The following is a 14,773-nucleotide window of genomic DNA, read 5'->3' as shown; positions in this document are numbered from 1 at the left end:
ATATTGTTGGTGTTCTTAACTCAAGAGAAATATTTTCAATTATTTATTCATTAAATTTTGAAAACCCGGATAAGTGAATCATAGAATATTAAGCACTACACCATGACTTAAGATTAGAATTCAAGGAGACCTATTGAGAATAGATTTCTTGTAGGCTTTGAGCATCAGGAGGATTAGCACTGTTATTCCGATTCAGAGATAACGTTAAACGACAGGCATTGCCTATACAGGTGGGCTTATTTTCCAAATGTATGATTTAGCTATTGAGCTTAAATATTTCAATGAAATGAAAACTGTTTATCCAATAAATATTTTTGTGCACTCTGCTCTGTTTAAGGCTCGCATAAGTTAATCGATCGAGGTTCTCTTATGACCTAACACGTTGTTTGAGAATTGTGTACACCTATTAGCTGACTCGGTGGGTTGATCTCCATCGGGCACTAATCATGTATGAGGCGTTATAAGGGTGCTCGACGGGATGTGTTCCGGAGCATTGGGTCCCAAATGGGAGCTTGGCTGGGTTACGCCCTCAGTCCAAGTAAAGCAGGAGTAATGGATCCGTCGGTGGCTAAAAGGTCCGGGATCACAGCGAGTAACGGAAAGGGAGTGTGACAATTGCGCGCAATATAATAAAATGTTTTAACATGCTTAGAAGTTATTTTTGTTTTAAAACCTTCTAAGTCATGTAAAGTATAATTGGATAAACTGCTCTTATGATTATGAAATATTTATAAAAATGCTAGCCCACTAAGTACATTAGTACTTAGCCCAAAATTTCTTTCAAATGTTTTCAGGTTGATTGGTCGGTGCTGACGGGGCAGAGCTGAGGCTAGGGTTCAACTCCGTATTTTGTCTTCCGCTGTTGCACTAGCTCTTATTTGTCTTTTATTTCTCCAACTTAAGACTTTTATGTTAAATTCTGAATTATGTTTCTTATCGAGCTTAAACTCTCAACTTCTAGCTCTATGTTATTAACGTTGGTTATCGGAAGCATGAAACCGAACTTGTGATCCTAAGGCTTAGAATGTTGTTGATTGATTAATATCACTTGATTTTTGTCTTTCTTCACTCAAAGGGCGTTCCCCGAATTTTTATCCTATTATTTGAATCCCACAAGGTTCTTTCCTTGTTTATTTCTATGATTTTAGTTGCACCTCGATTATAGTTTATTCCTTCAAGAATTGGGGTGTGACAGAATGGTATCAGAGCATAAGTTTTCTTTCATGTTTCTGATAACCATAAGCTTTTCAATGACGAGTCTAGAATAGTATCTCTAGACTTCTAAGAAAATTTGTTGACCCTCAGCTCGCCGTCACACTGCCGTAACAAAAGGTACGACTTAAAAAAAAAAAAATTCAATGATTTTAAATGCTTTCAAAGTTTTTAAGAAGTGCGCGCTTTTAATGTATGATGTTATATGAATTGCTTATCGCTTTCATATTGTTATTTTGAACCTTTAACTCATATAACCAATGTATGTATGTATGTCGTGTTTGGGATTACCCGAGCCCTTAACGAATCAATGAATTTATGGTCGAGTTAGATTTCATTAATCTTTCCGGATTAAGAAAATTTTTATGAAAGGGGCATTTATTGTCCATATGTTTAAAGGTTTCAAAAGAAACAAATGATTAAATGAATGAAAAGTTTTATGTTATCGTTTTAGGTCCACTGCCTATACGATTTGAATGATGAGTCCTCTTACAAATGGTTTGAGAACTACCCAATGATGCCTTAGAAATGTTAGTCGTGAAAGCTCCGCTTGATCGATTTAAGTAAGGAATGATAAGATAGCAACGTTTAACATAGATATGTTACAACGTAGAAGAAATGTCATGAGATTAAGGTTTCACTTAAGTTATTCCACTTAAGTTTAGATTAGTTTCCACGTAGAACTAGTCTTTCACATGGTTACACCATAGAAGATATATCTCGTGTATATCTATGTATGTATGTATGTATGTATGCCGAATGAGTCTTTTCTTCTGTTGATTCTCGTCCGTCAATCAGAATGGAAGGTGCACCAAGAGGACGTGGTAGAGGGCGCGGACGTGGCCGTGGGCGCGGTAGGGGATTTGTACCCGAAGAGCCTATTCCACAAGTAGCACCAAATCGCACAGCCGAGGAAAAGTTTCGCAAGGAAAAACCTCCAACGTTTGATGGATTGGGCGAACCTGCGGATGCCGAGAAATGGGTTAGGGCAATAGAACGGATCTTCAACTACATCCGTTGTGACGATGAGGATAAAGTGGCATGCGCAACTTATCAGTTGGTGGACGAAGCTGACTTTTGGTGGGAGTCAGTGAGGCGGACTATGACTGACGAACAGTGGGAGAATTTCACATGGGAAGAAACCATGGACGGCAAATCAAAATCAGAATCAACATCAGAACCCACAACCTCAAGCAATAGTTCAAACTCCTTGCCCAAAATGTCAAAAACTCCATCCGGGAGAATGTCTGAAAGGAATGAACGTCTGCTATAACTGCGGAGAGGCCGGGCATTATGTCTCAACATGCCCAAAGAAGGGAGGAGGAGCACCCCAACAACAAAATCCTGGAAACCAACAACGACAAAACCAAGGTCCTAGAGGAAATCAGAACCAACCACGATACGCTAGGGCCTATGCCCTTAACCAACATCGAGCAGCAGGAGATCACGGAAACCTGGCAGGTACGATTAATGTTTTCGACATGTCGATTATAGCTCTATTCAATATTGGAGTATCCTATTCTTCCATTTCATATGTTGCTTGTAAGAAATTAGAATTTACGCTATAATCGTCCGTAACAACGTTAGAAGTTAGTACAACTGACGATGAAAGACTGCTACTAAGGACGTCACCGCGAATTCAGAGCTCGATATAGGCGCCGAAACATTTTGACATACTTACATGTTATTCTTATGATAGAAATTGACGCAATCCTCGAATTGGTTGACTTACTCAAGTCAGCGCCACGATACTTTTAACAAGAGAAAGATCCCTCTTCAATCTTCAGGAGAGGACGAGACAAGTTTCCACGACATAACGACGTACCAGAGTTTGAGGAAAATTTTCTAGTTTGCTAAACGATGTCGCGCTGTTAGGGAATTAAGTACGTATATGATTTAGTGCCGCACAAGAGTTGAGTGGAATGAAAGTCTAGTATCCAAACTAGATGACCCAGATATGCAATTTCGAGGACGAAATTTTTATAAGGAGGGAGGAATGTAACACCCCGCCTATTTATATTAAATTTAGATTTTTTTTTTAAACTTAGATATTAAGTTGATTCACGCCGGATAAAAGAAAATGAATTTATTTTTTTAATTCCAACAAAAATGATTTACAAAAATATTTGTAAATTTAGTTATTGAATTTATATGCATTGCATATTTATTTAATTTAGCAATCTTTCACGAGCTATTTTTTTTCGAACCCTGAAGTATTATTACAGTCCCGATATATTATTTATGTTCCTAATAGCCACCCTATATCATGATTATTTTTAGCATACATGTATTTATGCAGACTAATAAAATCCTCCCATATCTCATCCTCAATCCACTACTCATCAATGGTGCTACACTACTCACCAATTCATTACTTCCACCACCAACGTTAACATCACTACCCACTCACACTTTCCACTCTCCCCACTCACACTTCACACCATACTTTGCCCCCCACCAAAATAAACTTTAGCCATAATACTCATTCCCTTCCACTCACCATTTCTCCTACATACCAAGGAACAAGTGCAGAGGTAAGAACTGCAATCATAATTTCATAATTTAATTCTTACAACCTTCAGCAACTTCCAAGCTCTCTCTCTCTAAAAAAAAAAACGCCACTGCCCATGTAAGTTTGGAACTTTGAAATTCTTTCATTTTTTTTTTCTTTCCTTGTCTCTCTTGCAAATTTTTGAATAAAGCAACATCTGAAATTCTTGTACAACTCCATTCACAGAACTCCATTCACAGAAGCTTAGTAAACAACAACAAATACAACAACAAACACCAGCCGAAACCTCATCAAAAGGTTATAATTCTAACTCAATTAGTTTACTTCCTGTGCTAATTGAGCCTAAAGCAGAGAAACAAATCCATATTCATCATCTCACAGATATATGCATATATTTATATATATATATACATTCATGTATGTGCATAAGCAAGTACTAAATAGTTTTCAAGTCTGTTAATAAACGAAAGAAAGAAAAGAGGAGTCTTGATCTTGATTTAGCTTGCTTTCGAGTTTGAGGCGTCGAATCGGTTGGTTGTTGTTGCTGCTTGTATGAGTCGAGTCAGGGGTGGGAAGAGGTTGGCTGTGCGTCGACGGCGCAGTGACGAGCTGTTGCTGCTGTCGCCGAGAGAGAGACCGAGGGAGGCGGCGGCGCTCGTCGTCGCCAAGGTGGAAAGAGAGAGTTGGGGGTTAGGACGCTGGTGGTAGTGGCGTGAAGCCGCTGCCGTCGTCCGCTGGATTTTCAGAAGGAGGCGACGGCGGATCTGCTGCGAGGACGCCGGAGGCGGCGGAGCTCCGCGGCGGTTGCGCCTGCTGCGTGAGGGAGATGAGAGAAGGGAGAGCCGAGAGTATTCGCCGTTGCTCCGGCGAGCTTCCAAGGCGGCGGAGTTTCTGGCGGAACCGAGGGAGAGAGGGCTGAACGGGGCTGTTGGCGACGTTGGGTGGGTGCGTGCGTCTGTGTGTGAGACGAGAGATGGGGGAGAAGGGAGTCAGGGGACGGCGGTCGGGCGGCGGAGGCGGCGCTGCTACCTCTGCCGGAAAAGAAGAGGTTGATGTTGTGTGTGTGAGTGTGTTTCTGTGTTATGCGTGTGTGTGTGTGAGAGCCGAGGATGGCGCGGCTTCTCGCCGCTGCTCCTCCGGCGAGCGTCCGCGGCGGACAAGATCGTCCGAGAGAGAGAGAGAGAATAGAGAGGGAGAGAGTGAATTGGGATGGGGGCGCAGCGTGAAGATTAGGAAGGTGGAGAAATGGGATGTTGGGCTTTAGGTTTGGGTTAGGGGTTGGGCCGATTTATTTTGAGTGTTGGGCCGAATTTTGTTTTATTTTATTTATCAGTTGGGCCGGTTTTTATTAAATCTGTTGGGCCTTTATTAATCTATTTAATTGGGCTGTGCAGTTTTCTTTATTTAAAATGGACTACACTATTTAATTAATTAGACTTATTAAGTTTGATTAATTATTTTAATTTGCATAATAATATTATATTATTATTATGTGCATATTTAAGAAAATTTCTTATTATATGCTAAGCATGATAAGATTTGCATTATATTTTGCAATAAGAATATTTATGATTTAATTGGTTTTATTTATAATTCCAATTATTAAAAAAGATGAGTAAGAATATTGTTGGTGTTCTTAACTCAAGAGAAATATTTTCAATTATTTATTCATTAAATTTTGAAAACCCGGATAAGTGAATCATAGAATATTAAGCACTACACCATGACTTAAGATTAGAATTCAAGGAGACCTATTGAGAATAGATTTCTTGTAGGCTTTGAGCATCAGGAGGATTAGCACTGTTATTCCGATTCAGAGATAACGTTAAACGACAGGCATTGCCTATACAGGTGGGCTTATTTTCCAAATGTATGATTTAGCTATTGAGCTTAAATATTTCAATGAAATGAAAACTGTTTATCCAATAAATATTTTTGTGCACTCTGCTCTGTTTAAGGCTCGCATAAGTTAATCGATCGAGGTTCTCTTATGACCTAACACGTTGTTTGAGAATTGTGTACACCTATTAGCTGACTCGGTGGGTTGATCTCCATCGGGCACTAATCATGTATGAGGCGTTATAAGGGTGCTCGACGGGATGTGTTCCGGAGCATTGGGTCCCAAATGGGAGCTTGGCTGGGTTACGCCCTCAGTCCAAGTAAAGCAGGAGTAATGGATCCGTCGGTGGCTAAAAGGTCCGGGATCACAGCGAGTAACGGAAAGGGAGTGTGACAATTGCGCGCAATATAATAAAATGTTTTAACATGCTTAGAAGTTATTTTTGTTTTAAAACCTTCTAAGTCATGTAAAGTATAATTGGATAAACTGCTCTTATGATTATGAAATATTTATAAAAATGCTAGCCCACTAAGTACATTAGTACTTAGCCCAAAATTTCTTTCAAATGTTTTCAGGTTGATTGGTCGGTGCTGACGGGGCAGAGCTGAGGCTAGGGTTCAACTCCGTATTTTGTCTTCCGCTGTTGCACTAGCTCTTATTTGTCTTTTATTTCTCCAACTTAAGACTTTTATGTTAAATTCTGAATTATGTTTCTTATCGAGCTTAAACTCTCAACTTCTAGCTCTATGTTATTAACGTTGGTTATCGGAAGCATGAAACCGAACTTGTGATCCTAAGGCTTAGAATGTTGTTGATTGATTAATATCACTTGATTTTTGTCTTTCTTCACTCAAAGGGCGTTCCCCGAATTTTTATCCTATTATTTGAATCCCACAAGGTTCTTTCCTTGTTTATTTCTATGATTTTAGTTGCACCTCGATTATAGTTTATTCCTTCAAGAATTGGGGTGTGACAAATAATATCACTAACTTATATGGAGCCAGCTTAGGTGTTGACTAATTGTTTCGAACATAAACTTTGTAGGAATAAAAAAACAATTTTGAAAGATATTTAAATAGTTCGTACATTGTTAAGGCTGTTGAATGATTAATGAGGTCAACTTCCAGTTTCATCCCACATGCATTTGCATTTTAATGTATGGATTTACTATTATAAATGAAAGTGATAATTTTTTGGTGAACAAATTGAAAAAGAAATAGTGGTAATTTTTTCATGGCCGGAGTTTGTAATTAATATTTGACGCTAACTTGGTAGTCGACAGTCACAAGTGGCAGCAGAATAATAAGCACTTGTTTGATATTCATGTTTAGAAATAGACTGATTAATATATGTCAAATAAATAATACACTACAATGAATAGTTACTATATCACTAAATTTAAGTTATCCCACGGGTGAGATGAACTTGTTTTTCAAAGAGGAATAGTGAAATAAGAAATGATTTTAGTTTTATCTCGAGCCCTCTTTATTAATAATGTAGGGCACTAAACACATAGGTTATCCCAAATTATTTAATTATTCAGACTTAGAACATCCGCAGCGGGCACCAGATAGGGGGTCTCGAGTCACCCCGCCTATCGGGTCACCCACTGCAAGCGACGACGACTCGATGGGTTCCCGATAGAACAGGGCAGCCCCAATAGAATTTTGGTCAGGCGCATGTTTTACACGCGCCAATTTTTTTTAAAAAATAAATAAAATAAAATCAAATTTTAAATGAATTTAACTGTTGCTGCTTTTCTTTTGTTTCAACTTCATGGTCATGCGACCATTTTATTTTATTTTGCTTTTTTCTCTTCTATAAATTTGCATATCTTCTTCTTCTTCACCTCTCTTCCATACTCTTCTATCTTCTCTTTCAATTTCTCTCCAAAAATAAAAAAATGGATCCATACAATTCCAATTGGTACGACTCAAATTGGATTCCCGACCTCTCCGGCGGAGATGATTATCATCCCAATTTGGCGGGTATCAACTTGGAGGAGGAACCTCATCCAAGCAGCGATGAGGAGCCACCGGCCACCCACAGTGCGCCGAAGCCCAAGAAACGAGGGCAGTGGAAGGCTATGGCCTTCAAGGAGAAGGCGCCGGCGAGAAGGCGCCCATAGTAATTTTAAATTATGTCTTTAGGTTTTTTTTTTTTTTTTTTAATGTAATCTTTAGGATTTTTAAAATTAATGAAGTTTAATTTGAAGTCAATTGTGTTATTTAAATTTCTGCAATTAAAATTAAATAAAAAATATAATAATCAAAACTCAAAAGATCAGGTCACTTATCATGTCATCTCACTGCAGCCTCACTGACCCAGTGTGGTCCTCCCTCTATCAGGTCAGCTATCAAGTCATCCCCACTGATACTCTTATAAAAGCATCTTTATCAATAACCAATCATTCAAAATTAAAGCTAAAAGACAAAAAATTTGTACCCCCTCTCCGTGCTAAAAATTTTGCCCATCAACCTTTCAGAACTCAAGTCACCATGACACAATGTCATGATGTAATTGATAATTAATTATTCATCGTTACCATTATTCTAATTGATATCAATACTCAAATATAAATAATGAGAGAAACACATCAACCTTTCAGAATTGCACCGTATATATCGAGGGAGAAACACATTTGTCACAACTAAATGTCATTTACAAACACACAACCACCAAGGGGGAAAGACAAGGAAGAAAATCTAGCAAGAAGCTATTTAAATTAACGCGCCAACAAACAAAATGCAGATTACTACGCTAGCTCATGGATTGATATTCACAATAATTCTTTTGGAGATTAATTGTAAAAAACAAGTTTAAGAGAGAGCCAAATAGTTGATCCAATATCGATCCTAGAGCCAAAACATAGTACTAATATTTCTTTTACATGTGGAAAGATTACTTAATTGTTTTTAGCATGATAGTTGTTGCAAATGCGATGCTCTATCCCAATGGGCTTGCTCAAGTCAGCTCCCACACCAAATAATTCTTTCTTTCTTTAGTTCTTTTTTTATAGCATATACTCATTCCGTCCCAATTCAATATGCACTTACTAAAATGGAAAGTCAACACATAACAAATATCATCGCATAAATAATTACTTACATCAAACGTCATTGTACCCTATACATAATTTATCTCTTCTCTTTCTCTCTCCTACTTTTTGGACAAATATATCCTCAAAAAAATTACTTTGTCTCTCCTATTTTATTATAAACTATTGGTTTTTTAATGTCCATGCCCAATCCTTTTGACCTATTGAATTGGGATGGAGGGAGTATATTTATAGCTCGTTTGTTATATGATACGAGATAATGTGTGATATTTTTGACTGAAATGTTTATTAATTTATTAGATATCGATATTATATTTGATAAAATATATAAAAATGTGATAATAAATCAAAAAGATATGGATAGTAGATAACGGATCATTAGTTTACAAAAGGCTTTGATTTTTGAAGCAACCAATATATTGGGTGCTATAAGTATTTATCTCACCCTTATCAATGTTATCATGCACAGTCAACAAGCCCTTAAGTTATTATACATCTTATTAGCCGTTGAAACATTTTATAAGTTGTTGAAGCTTCACTACAAGTTGAATGCTCATTGAAGTGACAATACTCAAAATCTGTGTTTATATAAGAGCATCATAATTAATCTTGTGAATATAAAAAGTAATTCAAATCTAAGGAGAAGGAAATTACCTTGAGTGATTCTTCGTCTTATCTTTCCTATTCAATCTCCCCTTGTCTCAATTGCTCAAACACAAACTGAACTGTTCAAAAAGCAGCAAGTATTGTAAATTTGTATTCGACAAGGAATGAAAAGAAGACAGGTATTGGATTCAGTAAACCAGAGTTCTGATAACATACCTTGGCTGCCGGCGACAGAAGGACGTGGTGGCGCCGAGCCAGCAACGGCGCGGCAGAATCCGGTGGTGTTTACTGTGATTAGATTTAGGGCTCTGAATAGTGAATTTCGTTTGAGTAGAATTAGGGATTTTGAATGTTAGAAAGTTGTGATTAATTATATTGATTAATGTCCAGTTGAAGAAACCAAATAATGTGAATATTTAACAACCACTAATAAAATAATAATATCACGAGCTTATATGGAGCCAGCTGAAGTGTTGACTTATTGATTCACACATAAATTTGTAGTAACAAAAAACAATTTTGAAGGATACTCACTCCGTGCCATAAAAATATGCATAGTATGGGACGATACAAATTTTAAAAAATCTTATAAAATATAGTGTTATATATTGGAGAAATGGTTCCACTTTGATTGTAATATTTAATGAGAGAATTATTACTATAAATAGGGTATGTTGTTCTTATGGGACGAACGAAAAAAGAAAAATACACTCCCTCCGTCTCTAAAAATTGATGAGACCCGAAGAAGATGACACGAGTTTTAAGAAAAAGTGTGGTAGTTGTGTTTAAGTGGAGATTGAGTCCCACACTTTTTAGTAAATAATGAGAGAGAGTTTGTGGGGTTATTTCCAAATAAGGAAATATCACAATTTTCAGGGACGTCCCGATATAGTAATAATTAAGGTCACAATTTTCAGGGACGGAGGGAGTACATATTTTTATGGGACGGAGGAGTATTTAAATAGTTCATGCATTGTAAAGGTTGTTGAATGATTAATGAAGGTCAACTTCCACTTTCACCCCACATGCATTATGCATTTAATAATTATTCTTAATTAAAATTTAACAATTCATAGTATTCCCTCCCTCTGTCTATAAAAAAAATTATCGCATTATAGATTACACAAATTTTAATATAATGTGAGCCAAATTATAAGTAGAATAACAATCTAATAAAAGAGAATGAAATGAAACTAATGTATATTTCCGATAGCACAAGCACCGCAAAACTGATGTATTTTTTTGCAGTGAGATAAGACAATGGCGCGCTGTGGAGTGAGAATGAAACAATGATTCAAACGCTGACCATAATTGTCGCAGCTAAGTGTCATTTACAAACACAAGAACAGAGGGGAAAAAATAGGAGGAAAAACTAGAGAATATTCAAATTAATGCCAACAAGCAAAATGTATCAATAATGCAGATAACTGTATTTAAGAATTGATATTCACAATACTTATATCGGAGATCAAGTCTGTATTACTGATCTTTGTTGCAATGCTTTCAGTTGTCACCATCTTAACTCCTTCAGATGGTTCATCAACCCAATCGCTTTCGGGAGGGTATCCAGATATGGACAATCTTGGATTTCTAATTTACTGAGCCAACGCATTGCATCTTTTCCACATTGTACATTTCTTAGATTCCACAACTCTTTGATGCACAAGACTAGGAGACTAGGGAATTCATCGTGCAAAATCACCATTTCTAAACCCATGTATGCATTCCGCAATTTGAGGTAACATAGATTGGGTAACTTCCCTAGTAGTGGCATGGGGTCTTCATCAAGACAGCTATTAACTAACGTCAATGATTCTATATTTGGAGGGAAACTCCACCATAAAGTTTTGAGCTATGTCAAGAACCTCAAGCTTTTTCAACCACCCCAACGACTGTGGCAGCTCTTTCATGTAATTATTTCTCAACCCCAAGTATCTTAATTCCATCAATGAGATGATAGTGTCCGATAAAATCTTCAACCCAAAATCTTCCAAGTCAAGTATCTTAAGTAGCTAGTTCAAAGCTCTTCCAATAGGATGGACTAGTGTCCAAGTAGCCACCTCCATGGAAGAAGAGAGAAACAAGATGTTTATCTTGATCCGTGGATCGTAGTTGAACTTCTCTCTGCTACAAATTATAACATGATGACGAGGAGTCTCAGAGGGTCGATTATTTCCACTATTCCTTAGGATCTCAAAGCCTAATTCCTCCTCTGCTTTTTGGATGGATAGCATGTGTAGCACACCATTCATGTAATGCTTCGTGCTCTTCTCCTTGACCTCAATAACAGATTCATTGATTAAACCATCTAAATAAGATTCACAATTATATGCTGCAACCCCAATATGTTTCAACTTTTCTTTCCTCAAAGTTGTATTTACCTTAAAAAAGGCCATACCCAAGAAATATGATTGCACTTTGGGATCCAGTTGATGATAAAATGGTTCCAATAACTTTAATGTTGAACCGAAATCAACTGATTCAAGAAGTTGTTCCCATTCACTCTCCCCTGAGACTTTCTTTTCCACTAACTGCTTTCCCACCTCTTTTATAGCTAATGGCAGACCGTCACAATTTCTCAACATTTGTTTTCCCATATGCTCCAAGGACTTGGGGAATTTGTGCTCACCTAGAATCCCAAGGTTTCATCTGATGAACATTTTCATCATCCACATCTACGTCAACATGTGTCGTGTGACTTGTGAGCAGCAATCTACTTCCATTGTCTGCTTACATAAGAACAATACGAAAAGTAACAGTCAGAAGGTTAATTAGTGAGTCAGGAAATTTAAATTGCTAGATTACTTGATTCATTCATGTATTTTTTCAATAAAAAAACCATTGGACTCTAATAATATTTGGAATTTATTTTTGAGACTTCAAAATTTAATTACAAAAACTTAATTTTTTGAACCGGCCGGTTATATGTTAAAATTAAGTTAGCTCAACACGACTAGATCATAAGCAGAAACAGGATCATATATACATACAACCCTCTGGAAGAATGTTCAAGAAAGACTTCAAGCGCATTGTACGTCGTCGAGAACTATAAAATATCGTTTATAAAGCATATCTCGGAGACTTCGGTTGTCCATATATATCCTCCAATAGGGAAGATGTATGGAGATTCTGAGGATCTTCTACTACTACCTGTTGTATTAGTTTGATAAGTAGCTCTTTAAGGGTGTGTTTGCTTTTTATCCCTCTAAATGGAGGGATAACAAAAATTTATGCCTTTAAATGTTTGCTTTCTTATCCCACATTTTACACAAACACCATTTTTCCTTCCTTATTTTCACTTCAATGAGGGATAATATTATCACACCAAAATGGAGGGATAATATTTGTCCCACGAAACTTGACCTGTTTCTAAAAATGACAAAAAATTTACCCTTTATTCACATTTTTTACTTTTTCACCTACCACACTTAACACACAAAATACCAATTTCTTAATTTCCGTGCCGAAAAGAATTGGGTAATGCTTCATGGGACGGATGGAGTATCAAATATGCATTTGAAATAAATAAGTTAATATAATTTAAAATTATAAAGTGATTATTTTTCTCTCTCCTCTTTCTTTTTCTATATTATTTCCTTTCTCTATCTATCCTTATTCACCCCATGTTGTTATTATTATTATACAAAAATATTCATTAAATTTAATGTTATACTCCTACTCATTAAGTTGATAAAATTATTACTATAAACTATTTTAAATTGAATTCTAATATTTTAATTAACATATTTTTTGTTATTAATTAATTTAAATCATAAATAATAATATTTTTACATAGTTTAAATTTAAAAATAAATAAATATATTGTGGCCTATGCATCGCACTGAAGGGCGTACTCGTATGCATAACATTGCACACAAATATGCATAGTATTTTTCGACAGCGAGAGACATCAGATAATTTGCATACTAATACTTTCCCATGCATATTTGGGTTTACCTTTATGCATATTGATGTACAATCATATGCATAATTTTGACGACGACCGCGGAAAAAAATGGATTTTCGGTATAAAAAAAATTAAAAATTTAAAAAAAAATCGAAATGACCATTTTACCGTGGAAGCATTTGGGAGGCTGCTGCCATGTGGCGTGCTCCTAGCACGCCACGTGCCCCCATTGTCTGGTCCAAATTTGGACCTATATACTATGAAGAGAGTGGATACTACAGGATCCCATCCCTATATATATCCACTAGAAAAATGTGTGAAGAATGGTAAGAATTAATCAATAATTGGTGGACATCGTTTTCCACCAAATAATTCTTGTAGAATTATCAAAACTAATTAGTATAATGACAAGCAGGGTCAATCCCACAGAGAGCAGGTAAATCATTCAATTCCCTAAAATCTAAAATTTTGGTGATGCCACCACGCCTTAATTTTGAGAAAATTAATTATAACTAAGTAATCAACTAACTCAAATAACAATCTAGAAATTAATTAATAAAAGGTAACTCGACTCGAATAAATCCAAACTAATTCAAAGCTCTGATCATCGACGCAAAGATTAATTAATCCCTATCAACCAACTAGTTATATGATACCGTGATACGCACTGACATACCCCAATTCCTACTTACTATGTCGATAGGCGGCTGGATACGCCAGTCCTGCCTATTCCCTTATTAAAATATAACCTAGCTGGATACGTCAGTCATAGATTTAATATTCTAATAGCATTAAGAAGAAGAAACTCAGTTTAGATCAATTATCCTAGATACGCTAGTAATAATTAACCTACCAATTTATTACTACTACGAACACGATAGCTTTATCAGTAATCAACCCTATTCCAACAATTACGGATTGGGGGAACCAATTGACTGTAATCCAATTTAATCTAAGTTGATCAGGCTTAAATAAAATCGGAATTATCTTTAAACCGCATGAATAAATCGAAATCAATAGGAACCAATTTTAAACAAGTCTCACATATTAATAAATTAGTGCTTCATTATTCTCGCCGAATTAAAAGTTTAGCTACTGATAATTAAACTAAGAACAATTAAACAAATAAAAGCAATCATAGAATAAGCAAAATACGAAAATAAAAGAATTAAACTAAGAAGTAAAATAACAAAATCAAATTCCAATGTTGAATGATGAAACTTGAATCTGCACTTCAATGCTAAAGTCAACTTTCAATTCTCCCAATTAATCCTCAAGTCTCGAAAAGTGCTCTCCTTCAAAACCAACTAAACTAAACTAATGATTAAACTAATTCTTAAAAGTCAAACTATGTAAATTAAAGCAAAGTAGTAATAGATATTGGAGAAGTGGCGGCTCCTTCTCTAAACAAGTATATATATAGGTAGGGCTGGGAATCGGGTCGGGTTCGGGTACCCTACCCGAAAAAATCGGGTACCCGAACCCGAAAATACCCTAAATTTGCTACCCGAACCCGAACCCGAAATTGAAATCGGGTACCCTAATACCCGACTCGGGTACCCGAGTCGGGTATTCGGGTACCCTAAGTTACCCGATAATGAAATTCAACCCAAAATCGAGCCAATTCAGTCGAAATTC

The 14,773-nt window shown here is 36.4% G+C and overlaps 1 protein-coding gene across 3 annotated transcripts in view; it reads right to left on the bottom strand.

Annotated features, from left to right (window-relative positions):
• Nucleotides 1-14,773, bottom strand: part of LOC131017525 (probable disease resistance protein At1g58602) — a 71,016-nt gene that overhangs the window by 6,164 nt on the left and 50,079 nt on the right. For 2 of the 3 annotated variants that reach the window (XM_057946302.1, XM_057946300.1), the window contains exons 1-2: nt 9,445-9,582; nt 9,277-9,347 (exon numbers count right to left, since the gene is read on the bottom strand). The gene's annotated coding sequence lies outside the window, so the exon portion shown is untranslated. Of the gene's footprint in view, nt 1-9,276; nt 9,348-9,444; nt 9,583-14,773 lie in introns of those variants that run through there. The other variant, XM_057946306.1, reaches the window with a different exon arrangement.

This window comes from Salvia miltiorrhiza, chromosome 3 (genome assembly GCF_028751815.1).
Source record: "Salvia miltiorrhiza cultivar Shanhuang (shh) chromosome 3, IMPLAD_Smil_shh, whole genome shotgun sequence".
In the NCBI taxonomy this organism is placed as follows: domain Eukaryota; kingdom Viridiplantae; phylum Streptophyta; class Magnoliopsida; order Lamiales; family Lamiaceae; genus Salvia; species Salvia miltiorrhiza.
Note: the sequence above shows the minus strand (reverse complement) of the source record. Positions and strands in the feature narration are given on the sequence as shown.